General features: G+C 48.3%; 1 protein-coding gene across 5 annotated transcripts in view; it reads right to left on the bottom strand.

Moving 5' to 3' along the window:
* ST6GAL1 (ST6 beta-galactoside alpha-2,6-sialyltransferase 1) overlaps nucleotides 1-12846 on the bottom strand; it is a 45146-nt gene that overhangs the window by 29474 nt on the left and 2826 nt on the right. For all 5 annotated transcript variants that reach the window (XM_005490957.4, XM_014269820.3, XM_005490956.4 and 2 more), the window contains exon 2: nucleotides 1298-1464. The gene's annotated coding sequence lies outside the window, so the exon portion shown is untranslated. The remainder of the gene's footprint in view (nucleotides 1-1297; nucleotides 1465-12846) is intronic.

Genomic DNA, 12846 nt, shown 5'->3' with positions numbered 1-12846 from the left:
CAACAACCAAAACAAGAAGTTTTGCAGTGGAGGATTGGCTGACCTGCGTCTTTAATCCTGTATTGTCCACCCAAATCTCACCTAACCAGAAATCAAGCTGTCTCCAGCTTAGTTTCCTTCTTTCCCCATTAAAAGAACAGCTGCCAGAGTTACCCAAAGCAGTGGGCTATGCTTTTTCTTTTTCTACTCACCTACCTCCAGCAGAGCATTCCCACTTCTGCCAATGCTCCCTAGGCTCCACACTGCTCTGTCTTAACCTCTGTGCAGATTTTGGCTGCTCTCTGCCCTCTTTGGGATGAGAAGTCCAGCAGGCCCTAGGCAAGCAGCCTGCTGGAACTCCACCACCCTTGCCCAAGTGTTACAGTTTGCAATGCTAAAGGTAACACAACACTGGGACAGGGAAATGTTGCTCAGCCAGAAAGTAAGAAAGGGTGGAGCAGTTTCCATATTGGAGATCAGGTTTTAAGTGGAGGAGAGGACATTAGCATGTTTCCAGCAGAAGAGGAGGTAAGGAGCAACAGCTGGCACTCTTGATACCAGCAAGTTAAATATTTAGAGAAGCAGCAATGAGGTCCTCCCAAAGCTTCTTCACACATGAAAAGAGCCATAAACCCAAAACTTACATTTGCAGTTATTCTAAAAGTGTTTGCTATCAAGTTAGCATTTCCATGCACGAGAGAAAGAGGGATGAGCATCAGCAACAGTCACTGTAGTGGCTCACATGATGCTCATCATCCTCCAGGGCACAGCCAAAGGACTGCAGTGCTGTGATAAGGGGCAGGCCAGTGGGGAAGTGATGGGAGAGGTATTGGCACCACCAGCAGCAGCACTTCAGGCATGATCAGCAGAGGTCAGCTGTAAGGAGGCAGCTCATTACTCTAACCTAGAGCCAAAGGCAATGTCCCCAAAGGGCTTCTAGGGAAAGCTTTACCAAAATGAGCCTCAGGACACATCTCATTCACGTTATGCAAGTCAGAATAAACACTGGAAATCAGACTCTTATCTCTCTGGTGCACAACCAATACGTGGCAGCTTCTACAAGGGCTCCCACAAGAAGCAGAATAAATGTCTTATTTTGCTTTAAAAGAGAAATATAGGATATTTGCTAAGGGAGTATCAGGGAGCCCTCCCTGTTTTCTTTATCTATCTTTTACTATCCCTCCAGATGGTAACACAAGATAGCCCCAGTGCAAATAGCCATGCCTCAATGTATGTGGCATTGCCACGCTGACAGCAGTCCTGGGGAAGTGATAAAAGGGACAGTGAACAAAAAAAGATTAAGAGCCATGGTCATCACCTTCATCTCCAGGTTCCTTTGCTATCCACAGAGGTTCCTGTCAGTCCCTTCCAGGCAGCAGCAGATTGCCAGGTGAGAGCTGTAGGAGATGCCACCACAGGCAGCACATCTGTGCTCTCCATGCAATTCTTCATGCTCCCATGTTCCTTTTCATTGAGTTCTCCAGCCTAGGAAAGAAATTAGGGTGAAGATGTTAGACAGCCACATCAGACTGACCAGAAACCACTGGACAGTAGACTACAACTACCAGCCAAAACTATACAGCAAATCAGCAGTGGCACAGAAACACCCAGAGCATGCAGATAGTGCTGTGTCCACACCTGTGTCCTGGATGAGGCCAACAGTCGAGCTGCTGACACCTTGAACCATTACTTGAGTAGAACACCCCACAGAGCCTTGTTCTGAAGGCAAAATCTGCTGGTGAACACCTGCTGGCTGCAGAACTCACCAGAATCTAATGGCAGGAGCCAGGGTGAGCTGGTAATGCTGACATCAGGGCAGAAGAACTCACCCTTAGTGCTGGAGCTACAGGTCCCTAAGGAGATGGTAAGAATGCAGCCTGTACAAAAACATGTGCAAAGCTCTTCAAAGATCCCATTGAACCACTCATAATAAAACTTACTGCCCACTCTGACACAGCAGAGCAGGGATGCACTGCAATTACCTGGTGACCCTTGCTGAAAACACAAAAGAGCCTTTACAGAGTTTATATTCCTAACCTCTCCCCTACTTCTGAAAGAAACTCTGTGTAACTGCAGCACATGTCCTAAAATCCTCTTAACTGAGATATTAATCACAAGACTGTTTAGCAAGCAGGAGCACACGGTCCACTTGATGAAACACTGCCTCCCACAATTCTCCTGCCCTGAGCATGTTTCCAGTGCATGGGCATGGCCTGGCATATGCTCCACCTCGAGTCCAGCAGCTCAGTTTTCTGTTTTCAGTAGGGACCCCAAGCACTCACAGCTTAGTAAGAGGTCCCAATGTGTCCATATCCCAAATTCCTGCCAGCTGGAAGCATCCAAGGGACCCTAACCCACAGCAGCACACCATGGCAGAGGAAGCAAAGCAGTGGGAGAAAGGTAAGCTTAGGCTTGACACATTTTGTGTGGTGAAGAAAAGGAGGATGATGAGGGAAAAGAGAGGGAAAAAGCAAGAAAGGAGGAACATATTAAAAAGAGGAGTGCTGCCCATGCAAAGAGACATTGGCACACAATGCCCCACCTCAAGCACTGAGGTTGGTGAAGCTCCCTGCCAAGTGAGAGAGTGTGAAGCTAGAATGATACTTGAGGGTCAGGTCAAAAGGGAAAAACCAGAAACAGCTACCTGCTAGACTGAAAAACAACATTCTTGGTGTCTGCCAGCCTGCAGCAGTACCTCAGCATAGCTGCATCTTGGAGAAGCCCTTCACTGAGCAAGAAGTGAGGGAATGAGCACAGGCAGACCCCCAGGAAGGCTGGTGAGTAATGGTGAGCCCCAGCCCCAGCCCTTTCACATGGCACACCAGGAAGTCCCCAGCCTGCAAGCTCAGCAGGATCCCTTGCTGCAGGCTATGCTCACACAGCCTTTGTGGCCTGCAGAAAGGGTGCATTTAAGTGGGAAAAATGATGCAAAGGGGAGATAAAAGGGATGGAGAGAAGCACAGACAACTGAACAAGGCCAGCACACTGGTTATCCAGCCAGGCAGCAGTTCTCAAAACATACAACCCAGCCCTGGCTACCTGCTCCCTGCTGAAGTTTTGCCTTTATAGATGAATGCAAAGTGAGCCCAGAGATGCCACCAGAGGCAATGCAATCTCTGCTGTGGCAGAGCCTGGGCAGCCACAGAGCTGTAAGAGGAAGCACAGCAGCCAGGCTGGGGCCACGGGAGCTTCCCAGCCATCCACCCACTCCTTCCTGCTAACAGGGCTCAAAAATATCCACCAGCACCTCTGGGAGGCAAAAGGACCAAGGGGACATGTGTCCCTGAGCAAAGCAGGACAGCAGGAGTGCCAGCTCAGAGCACCCCTGAGAGCCCAGCACCTGCCAGATGTGCACAGAGCCTGTGCTGGGTGCTGAGCCACAGCTGCAGGGTGGGCAGTGTCCCTTGGCAGGGATTGAGCTCTCAGCACCAGTTCTGAAAGCCATGAGCACAAGAGGGATCAGATCTCCTTGCCTTCTGGTCAAATCAGAATTTGAGGAATTCATCAACACAACATTTCTATGTGGCAAGTTTACCCATCAGGAATACAGGCAGATAATTACTAAAAGAGGCAAAAGCTTGAAAGATGGCAAGGTAAAGTAGGAGCCTAAAATTACCCCCAGATTCACAACAATGTAAAAGTCTTCATTAATTAATCATTAATTCTTCTTCCCTCCCAAGACAGAGGATCTATATGGAACAATCCTGGAGAGTGCTGCAAATGAAGTACCAGCCCAGAGTTTGTCTGCCTGAAGGCATTTAATACACTCTAGTAACATCCAGGCTCCAATGTGACAGGGCTGTGCACTAACAGCCAGTAATCACCACACTGTGGGACCAGGAGGAGGAGGAGGCACCAGCTTCCTCTGTCATTCAGCATCCCTCCCACTGGCAGCCAGAGACTTATGACTTATCTTTTTTCTATGAGTGAGGAATTATTTCTCCTTCCCACCTTCCCAGCTACAGCTTAACCAACAGCCCGATGGATGCTTTGGCAGAGGAAAATATCCTGCTGTCGGTTGTCTTGTAAAAGAAATGGTATTTGTTTACTGCTTCCTTGTTAATGCTGATTCATCCTAAAGCTAGAGGAAAAAAGAGTTGCCACCACAACTCTTCCTGAATGCAATAAGCAAAGCCCTGCCTGTCAGGTTAATCACAGCCAAATGGAAAATCATTAAAGCTCTGCAGAGCAGAGCACCAGCCAGGAATGCCCCAGGCCCCACAGCACCGAGGCTCAGATTGGGCCAGCATGGCTGGGGGGGCACAGACATGAACAATGCCACCCCTGGCAGGGACACAGTAACCCCTGGTCACATCAGTCACAGGAGAAGATGTGAGGAACAAAGAAGCCAGGATAGGGCAGGATGTGAAACCCAGCCAACGTCACAGAGCAGAGGTGGGATGGGATGCTGAGTAGCTTCACACCAGGATGGTCCATGAAGACCACCAAGGCAAGTACTGGAAAGCAGGCTGGGAACAAGCCTGAAGAGAACCATTGACTAGAGCAAATAAATACCTGCTCTCAGGTCACTGCCAGAGCCCATGGCTCCTTCCCCTGGCTGCTGGTGTCACCAGCCAACAAATCCTGTCTGCAGTCCCTCCACAGGGAGGACAATGCTTCATTGTCCATGTTTCATCCCCATGCCTGGGGATGATTCAGGCAGGGTAAGCCTGTGTGGTGGATAGCCCAGCTCCCTCCTCTCCCCATAAAATACACAAAAAAACCCTAATCCTGCCTCTCATTTTGTCACAGCATACTCCTCTCACTCAGCAGAAGCACTCACAGAATGACAGTGCTGAAATAATGTTTTACCTGGGTGGGGTTTTTCCAGCAATTTTTTTTTTTAGTTTGTATTAAATAAGGTACAAAAGCCAGATAAAGTCTCAGGAAAGGCAAACCAAAGCTGACAAAAAGTGATTCCTGCTTTGCTTCTTTTCCAGCTGCTATGAAACCAAACGAACCTTAAAATAAACTTCTCACATCCTTAGTTGCCAGACCCACGATCAGTTCTGCACATGGGCTGAGCTCTCAGCCACAGAACTGCTCTTCATGGACATCAGAAATGGAGAGAATTCCTGGCAGCTTCCCCAAGGAGCACCCAGGACTGGCTGAGTGCCCTGTGGGTGCCTCAGCTCCCCATGTGCAGAGCTGCTTTCCCACAGCTCCCCATGAAGTGCAGCTGCTCACACGTTTATGAGCAGCAGCACACAGGAGCCCATTGGACAGCTCGGGTTTCTGTTCTCGGGGCAGGGCTGAAGCACACAAGCAAAGCACAACCTCAGAGCTGCAAAAAGGAAAATGAAACCCCACCTAAAAAGTGCAAATAGAGATTATGATGCACAGTGAGCAAGGCAGCATCAAGCCAAGCAGCAGCTGTGGAACCAAGCAATCAGAACCTGCAGTGCACAGAGGTCAGATTTGGGCTCTATAACTTAAAAACTCTCCTGCCTTCTGAGAGGCTGGCTTTGCAACTCCTTCTGTATTTCCAGAGAAAACACAGCAGTCCTTCCACTTTCATTAAAAACCTATTCTCTTTTATTAAAGCAAGTTCTAGGACAAGTCAAGGGCTACTGCAGATCACTGGCAGTTAATTCTGTAAGTTGGCAGCTTATGCTTAAACAGAAGAACAATCATCACCTCAGAGGAGTTGGCTCTGTGCAAATACTGGAACTTCAGCAGCACCACAGAAGAGCAAGAAACCCCAAACCATCCCTTCTGCAGAGTAGAGTAGAGGCTTGGAAAGAAGAGCACCGAGAGCAGCAAAGGCACTCGGGCAGTTCCTCAGTCAGGGAGAGATGTGATCTTAGATGTGAGACTGATGGATCACTGCTGCCAGACCTCAGCCTCTGCTGCCCAGAGCAGGGTAGGAATTGCAAATGCAGTTCCTGATTGCTGGGCTGGCCACAGGCCTGGGGAAACACAGGCCCAGTTAGCAGGACATTGCTGGGATACCCTAGAGAGGAAATCCCTGGCTGCTGCACTTTGCTCCCAGGAACAGAGAACCTGCCCTGCTGCAAGGCAAGCTGAAGCAGGACTTGGTGTCCCCCATGAATCCAGGACAAATGCAGCACAAGGGACACTGCCAAGCCCCACAGCCCAAGCAGGAGCCATGGCCATGGAGAAAGGTGACCTGTGCCAGTTATGGCTGAGCCAACCCCTCACCCAGCACAGCCCTGCCCCAGCAGGATCCTGTTCCCACACCTACCAACTCTCTCACTGCTTTCCCCAAGCACTGCAAATACCAACATTTCCATTTCAAACCCATCTTGCTCAAGATGAACTGAACTTCCTTGAGCCTCCACCCCAAACCAGAGACAGAGAATCCCTTTCTCCAGTGAGCAACACCAACTTAGCTTCTCCACAGGCCTTTTTTAAGGGGGTAGTTTTGCAGCTCATCTGCTCTGAACCATTACACCTACTTTTTGACACAAACACACAGCTAGTAGTCTCCTGGTAACTGGCTATAAAAAAAAATTCATTAGAGCTACTGGTAACACCAACAGCTAAAATCAGTTTTGTGAAAAATAATACGTGCAACTACAGGGAAAAGAGGCAGAATGTATTTGGACATTTGGAGAGTGGGTAGGGGTTTTCACTGTGGTATTTTTGGGTTTGGTTTGGGATTTTTTTTAACAAGAGTTTGTTTTCATGAAACCTAAGAGAAAAAGCCAAGGATGTGGGAGGGATGAAAGATGCTCAAGAACCAGAGAGACTGAAAGCTGTCTAAGAGATGGCTGCTTAGGAATCTGGCAGGAGCTGAAGGAGGCTCCAAGGAGCAATACCAGAAGGATGAGAAGGCTTCTAGGAGCATGTGCTTAGCCAGGAATTTGGCCACAGGAAATGCTCCAAAACAACTTCAAGACTGTAAGACACTGCATTAAAACACTCCTCTGGGGCAATCTCAGAGGAGGGGAAGCAGGATATGATCACTGTCTCACACAGCCTGAGTTCTTCACTTCAGAAAAACCAGTGCTGGAAAAAGCCAGCCACAAACACAGCCTGTGGTTACTGAAAGCCTGGCAGGTGGGCTTAGGGCAGCCACGGTGTTCCACACTCCCCTAAAGTCACCAGCACCAGCTGGCCAAGGACAGCACAAACACTCAGGGGAATGTGGGGGCCTGGCAACACACACACAGCTGCTCCCTCCACTTGTGGGGAGCCCTGTAGTGGGAGTCCTTGTAAAATAGATGTATTGTGTAAGTGGCTGTGCCCCAATCCTAGTTGTTCTAGATGAGCTCCAGCTGTGATGTACTTAATTGGGCTGCAGCTGTAGCTAATGAAGATAACTGGGATAACAGGGGCTGGGCTTTCTGGTCAGGGAGAGGTTTGGAGGAGCCCTGATGAAGCAGCAGGAACAGCACTGCTGAGAAGAACTGCTCATAAGGTACGGGACTCTAGCAATAATATAACAGCAATAGGAATGCAATAGAGCCCTGCCCGGCGTTTAACCACACCCCACGTTTGTTCTCCTCCCGATCAGGGAGCTGCAGCAGCCAGGGGAAATGCACGTGGGCAAAACGCGGGAAGGAAGACCGGAGCTGTCCTGAGAGCAGCGAGGTTGGGTGAGCTCAGCCCCGAGCCGCTGCGGCCGAGCTGGGACACCCAGCGGGGACAGAGCCGGCCCTTGCTGCCCCCAGGAGGCACACGCCCCACCCAGGAGGGTGTTTCTGCCCTTGGTTCCACCCCACGGGCGGCAGGACGCGACCTTCACGCCCGAGAACACCTCGCAGATGTTTATGTGCACAATTAGGCATCTGCAGCATCACCTGCAGGGTTTGACTTGCCGTCCTCAGCGTGAAACCTCAGCTCCGAGGTCGCAAAGGAACAGCAGGGGAGGAAAAGGCGTTTCTGCAATACCTCAGATAAGCGAGGCTTCCACAGTGTTGTCTGCATGAAGATAGATGGGAAAAATCAAGCCAAATTAGTGCCAGAAATTAATTTTAAAAGTATGAGTTAATATGCATTGCTGCCCTTGGTACACTCCCACATCTGTAGACATGGTAAGGTTAAATTTCCTTCATTTCCATTCACTTCCAGCATGAACTTAACTAATCTTAATTAAGAGGGCTAGGCTGAAACTTAGCACCATTTCTGACATCAAATTTTCTAACCATTCCTTAATTAACCTCTCTGATTTTTTTCTCCTTAGATTGCAAGCATATGATTATCTGTCTAATTAAACAATTCATCCATGACTAGCTAATAAATACTTACCCAACTGCACTCCCCTAATAACAAGGCAAACTTCTTAACCATGGAACATGTTGTTCATTTGAAAGAGTCAGGCCTTTTGCAAAGTGATTCACAGAGTGGTAAGAAGTTTCCAAAATTGAGAGTGGAAGGGGAGAGGGGAGTGATATCACACTTGAAAATTAATTTGACTGTTACCCCAGGTGCAGACTTTAAGGAGTTCACCTCAATTTTTAAAAACGCACTTCTAACCACATTTAAAATTGCTGAGCCACTTCCACAGAACCTAAAACAATTGCCACTGCACCCCCACGCCATGTTATAAAAATACTAAACCAGAAGATACAAGTAACAACTGCTCTGAAAATGGGCAGATAAATCTGCAGGAAGTTCCACGGCATCCCCAGGGCTCCCCCCGTGCTGTGCTCTGCGGTAAAGCAGCAGCCTGGCAGCGCTCCCTGCGCTCAGCACCTGCAGTGCTGCCAGCTCCGAGGCTCCATCACCTTCTCATCCACTCAATCCACAGGCAGGACAGCTGTTCTTTAAACAAGTAGTTAATTAAATCTGAAGAGCCAAAAACTGCCAGTGATCCCTCACTTTGTCCCATCAGCAGGCTGAGCCATCACACAAGGCATTCCAGCCACTGCTCTTCCTTCCTGTCTGCCTGGGGACTCCCATGGCTCTAAAAATATCCTTTCATGTCACAGGCACAAGCAACACTTCTTTCTACCAATTCCATTTTTGCCTTTGGGAATCCCCCTGTCCAACTGAAAGCTGCCCCTGCAGCATCTGTTGGAAGCAAGTCACAACACATCCCTTCCTGGGGAGGAGGTTTCCCTGTTCAGAAAGGTGCAAGGCAGCTCCCCAGGCAGCCACAGACTTCACAAAATAAATGTTATCAAGCTCTGGAATGAATTTGTTAATCAGCCTTGCTGATGATCTTCCCAAGAAAGCAACACTCTCTTGGACATAAGCATTTGTGAAAAGTGGATTGCAAGAATGGCTGTTGATAAGAAACAAGCTTCATATTCACAGACACCATCATCTGGATGACAGCTAAACCCATCCAGCACCTTCCAGACTCTCATAAAACATATAAAGTATTCATCAGACCTGCCTGTGAAATACCAGCCCAGAGGAGCCAGAACACAACTTTTCCATCTTTGCTACATTTCTGCTAATGGACCTCACTCACAACGTGTCCAACTCCCTGATAATTACGCTGAAGCTCTGCTGGAGAAGGGCAAATAAAAATCTATATAAAAATGTAAGCAACCCAAAAATATAAAGTAACATAGAATCATCATAGAAGGTTTTGGTTTGGAAGAGACCTTAAAGCTCATCTTGTTCCACCCCTGCCATGGCAGGGATACCCTGCACTGTCCCAGGTTGCTCCAAGCCCTGTTCAGCCTGGCCTGGGACACTTCCAGGGATGGGGCAGCCACAGCTGCTCTGGGACCCTGTGCCAGGGCCTCCCCACCCTCACAGGGAGGAAATTTTCCTAATTCCTAATCTGAATTTACTCTCTGCCAGTTTGAAGCCATTCCTCCCTGTCCTGTCCCTCCAGGCTCTTGTAAAAAGTCCCTGTCCCCCTTTCCTGCAGGAAGGGCACAATGAGCTCACCCTGATCCCTTCTCCAGGATGAACAATCCCAATTCTCTCACAGGAGAGGTGTCCATCCCTCTAACAGTCCTGGTGGCCTCTCCTGTGCTGGGGACCCCACACCAGCTGGGTGCAGCCCTCCAGATGGGGTCTCATGAGACCAACAGGGAGATTTTATCCAAACAGTTACAATCTTGTACATCGAAATTTTTAATTTCTTTAAGACCCCTTGCAGGCACAGAGAATAGCAGGAACACAGGTCACAAAGATAACCAAGAAATAACACAGTGGTAATCTATCCCTGGACAAAAGTAAAATCTTGTATTTAGGAACAACTAAACTGTGAGGTAAGGAGATAAGAACAAAAACCAACCAAATAAATAAACTTTCACCCAACTTAGTTAACAAAGGATCACACCCAAATTTTCAGTCTTGCAAGGCAATGTAGCTCACAGCATGAAGACATTTTCTCTGAGAAGTTTTTTATTAATTTATTCATTTAAGATATAAACTAATTGCTTCTGGAATGCTCTGTGCCTCCAGAAGAGAGCAGCTCAGACAACAGAGCTCTGCTTGCAGCCTTGCCTAAAGATTCTGCCTTACAAACAAACTTAGAACAAAAAAGTCATTACTCTGATGCTGTACATTAAATGTTATTTCAAGGTAAAAGCAGGTCCTTGAGATAACCAGGGGAAAACCAGGACCAGATGTCTTTTAGCCCACAGGAGATCCATTTGAGAAAGCTGCCATTGCTACACAACTGCCACAGCATTTTCTGTTGTCATTCCATCCCAGTGAGAGTCATCACACTGTCCCCACACATTTGGGACTCTGCTGGCACACACAGGGTATTGGCAGAAAATCCACTGAGCACTGAGGTTGATTGGAACCCCTCTGATTTCCTAATCAGCAAATGCTGTACCACAAAGACACAAAGGGCAAGCTGCAATGCATATTAAAAAATTCATCACTGCTGTCAACAACTCTTCTTTTTCTGCAAAATGTTACAGCTGAAAATCCAAACTGCTGCAGCCACTGGAAGCAGAGTGGATGCAATATGAAAGAAGGGAGTATTAGCTTGTTCCCAGTTCCCAGGCACAGGCACAAGCCGGGCTCTGTGACAAACATGCCCACCAGTGCCCAGGGATCAGTGTGGGATGTACAGACAGACAGACAGGCAGGCATCCTGTGCTGGGGGCATTCAGGCTCTCCGCAGCCTCGGCAGCACTGAGGTACAGGAGCAGCTTTGCTCAGCTCCTTTTCAGGAGGTGCCAGCTCCCAGAGCTAACACACATCAGGAGCACAGAGAAACAGCACAGAGCTCCCTTCTGCCTGCACAGACAGACCATCCCCAGGCACAGGAGTCTGGGGCACGAGGCAGAAAAGCACGGGCCTCCCTGAACTTCAGCACACTGCTGTTAGAAGGTGAGCTACTATGTGCAATGTTTCCAATCTCACAAACAGAGCTTTTTATTTTAGCTATTTATAGAAAAAGAAACCGCAAGATGCTGTGCTGCAGCTTTCCACACCAACCTCTGCTTGAGAGCAGAGGCTGTGGCAACTTGTGAGCAGCACACCACGAGCAAAGCCTGGAGACCACCAGATGACTTGGCGGCAGAGCTCTTCATTTCAGAGACACTCCAAGCCAAGCACCCCAGGGAAATGCATCACCTTGCAAATGCTGCAGAGGGACCAGCAAACCCCAGCTGAGCAAAGGCACCTCTTGCAACCTGCTGAGATAAAAAATTACAAGGCAGGCTTCCTCTGTTCTGGTTTCACAGAAGAGCTCCTGGACACCCAGAGAGCCAAACTATGCTCCATACCAAAGATGTGCATGTGAACACGCTGCTGTACACACACACTCACCCACAAGGACCTTCACCATGCTACTGCTACATGCTGGGAAGCACACACACACACACACACACACACACACACACACACCAGTACATGGATTTCTCATTGCTCTGAGCATCCTTCAAACCAAAGACTCTACCAGTCTGGAGATGAGCTGGAATCATAGTGACAGAAATGGGCTTAAGTGCTGCCTTAAATCAGCCAAGTCACTGCTCTGGACTCTCCTTTTCATCATCCTTCACCTCGCTGCTCTGGGAATCAGCAGGAAAACTCATCTGCAAGTGGAGCCAGCAGATGTGCATTCATATTCAGTGCCATCAGCGACCCACAGGGAGGGACTTTACAGAAGCTTTGGGTTCACAGCTCACCAAAGGCTGAGCTACAGCACACATTCAGAAAGGTAATAAACCTTCATTTTTACTTCCAACATGGAAGTTTCTCCAAGGTTTTTAATCACACAAGTGATTAGAGGATCTGATAACAATGATCCCTGCTGGCTCAACATCTAAGAGCACTTTACACAGAAAGCATTTCATTTCATCTTCTAGTTTTTTTAATCAGCACAATTATAATTAAAAGAACATTCAAAGGAACCACTTGTATTTCACACTTCATTGACAAGTTATCCAGTCAAGCAGCACAGACATCAAGCAGATCTGAAGCCACCAGGAATGTCCCTCAAACACAGACATGTCCAGCCACTGGGCCACCTCACACTGGGAAGGAAGCAAAGCCTGTCCTTGGTGAAGCAGTTACAGTGAAAGCTGTGATATGTAGGTCAGCGTTCTAAGAAGGGCTGTGACTAAGACAAAGTACCAGATTGATTCATAATGCTCTGTGATTGCTAATCCTGTGCAGAATTGTGATTTACGTACCTCTTCCAAAATCTGAGGGCTACAGAAAGGTCTGGATACTTTGAACAAGATCATCAAAACAATTCTGTCAGACCTATTACAGTGATCTTTACAAATGTTGAGTAGAGCACAGGAAAATGCCGTTTTCACTGGTGGCTGTGCACAGCACTGAAGCTCTCCTGTGGAAAGGGCTGAGGATCACAACTGCAGCAGCACTTCTGCCCTTCCACACACTGCCAGTGCAGCAGGGGAACGGTGTGAGGAGAGGCCCTGGTGGCCAAAGAACTTGAGTTCAATCACGTTCTCCACACCAGCCAGCCTGAGAGCGAAGGGCAACGCAGCCTGGCCCGGAGCAGGACAGGAG

This window comes from Zonotrichia albicollis, chromosome 9 (assembly GCF_047830755.1).
Source record: "Zonotrichia albicollis isolate bZonAlb1 chromosome 9, bZonAlb1.hap1, whole genome shotgun sequence".
NCBI classification, from domain to species: Eukaryota; Metazoa; Chordata; class Aves; order Passeriformes; family Passerellidae; genus Zonotrichia; species Zonotrichia albicollis.
This window is presented reverse-complemented; position numbering and strand designations above follow the sequence as displayed.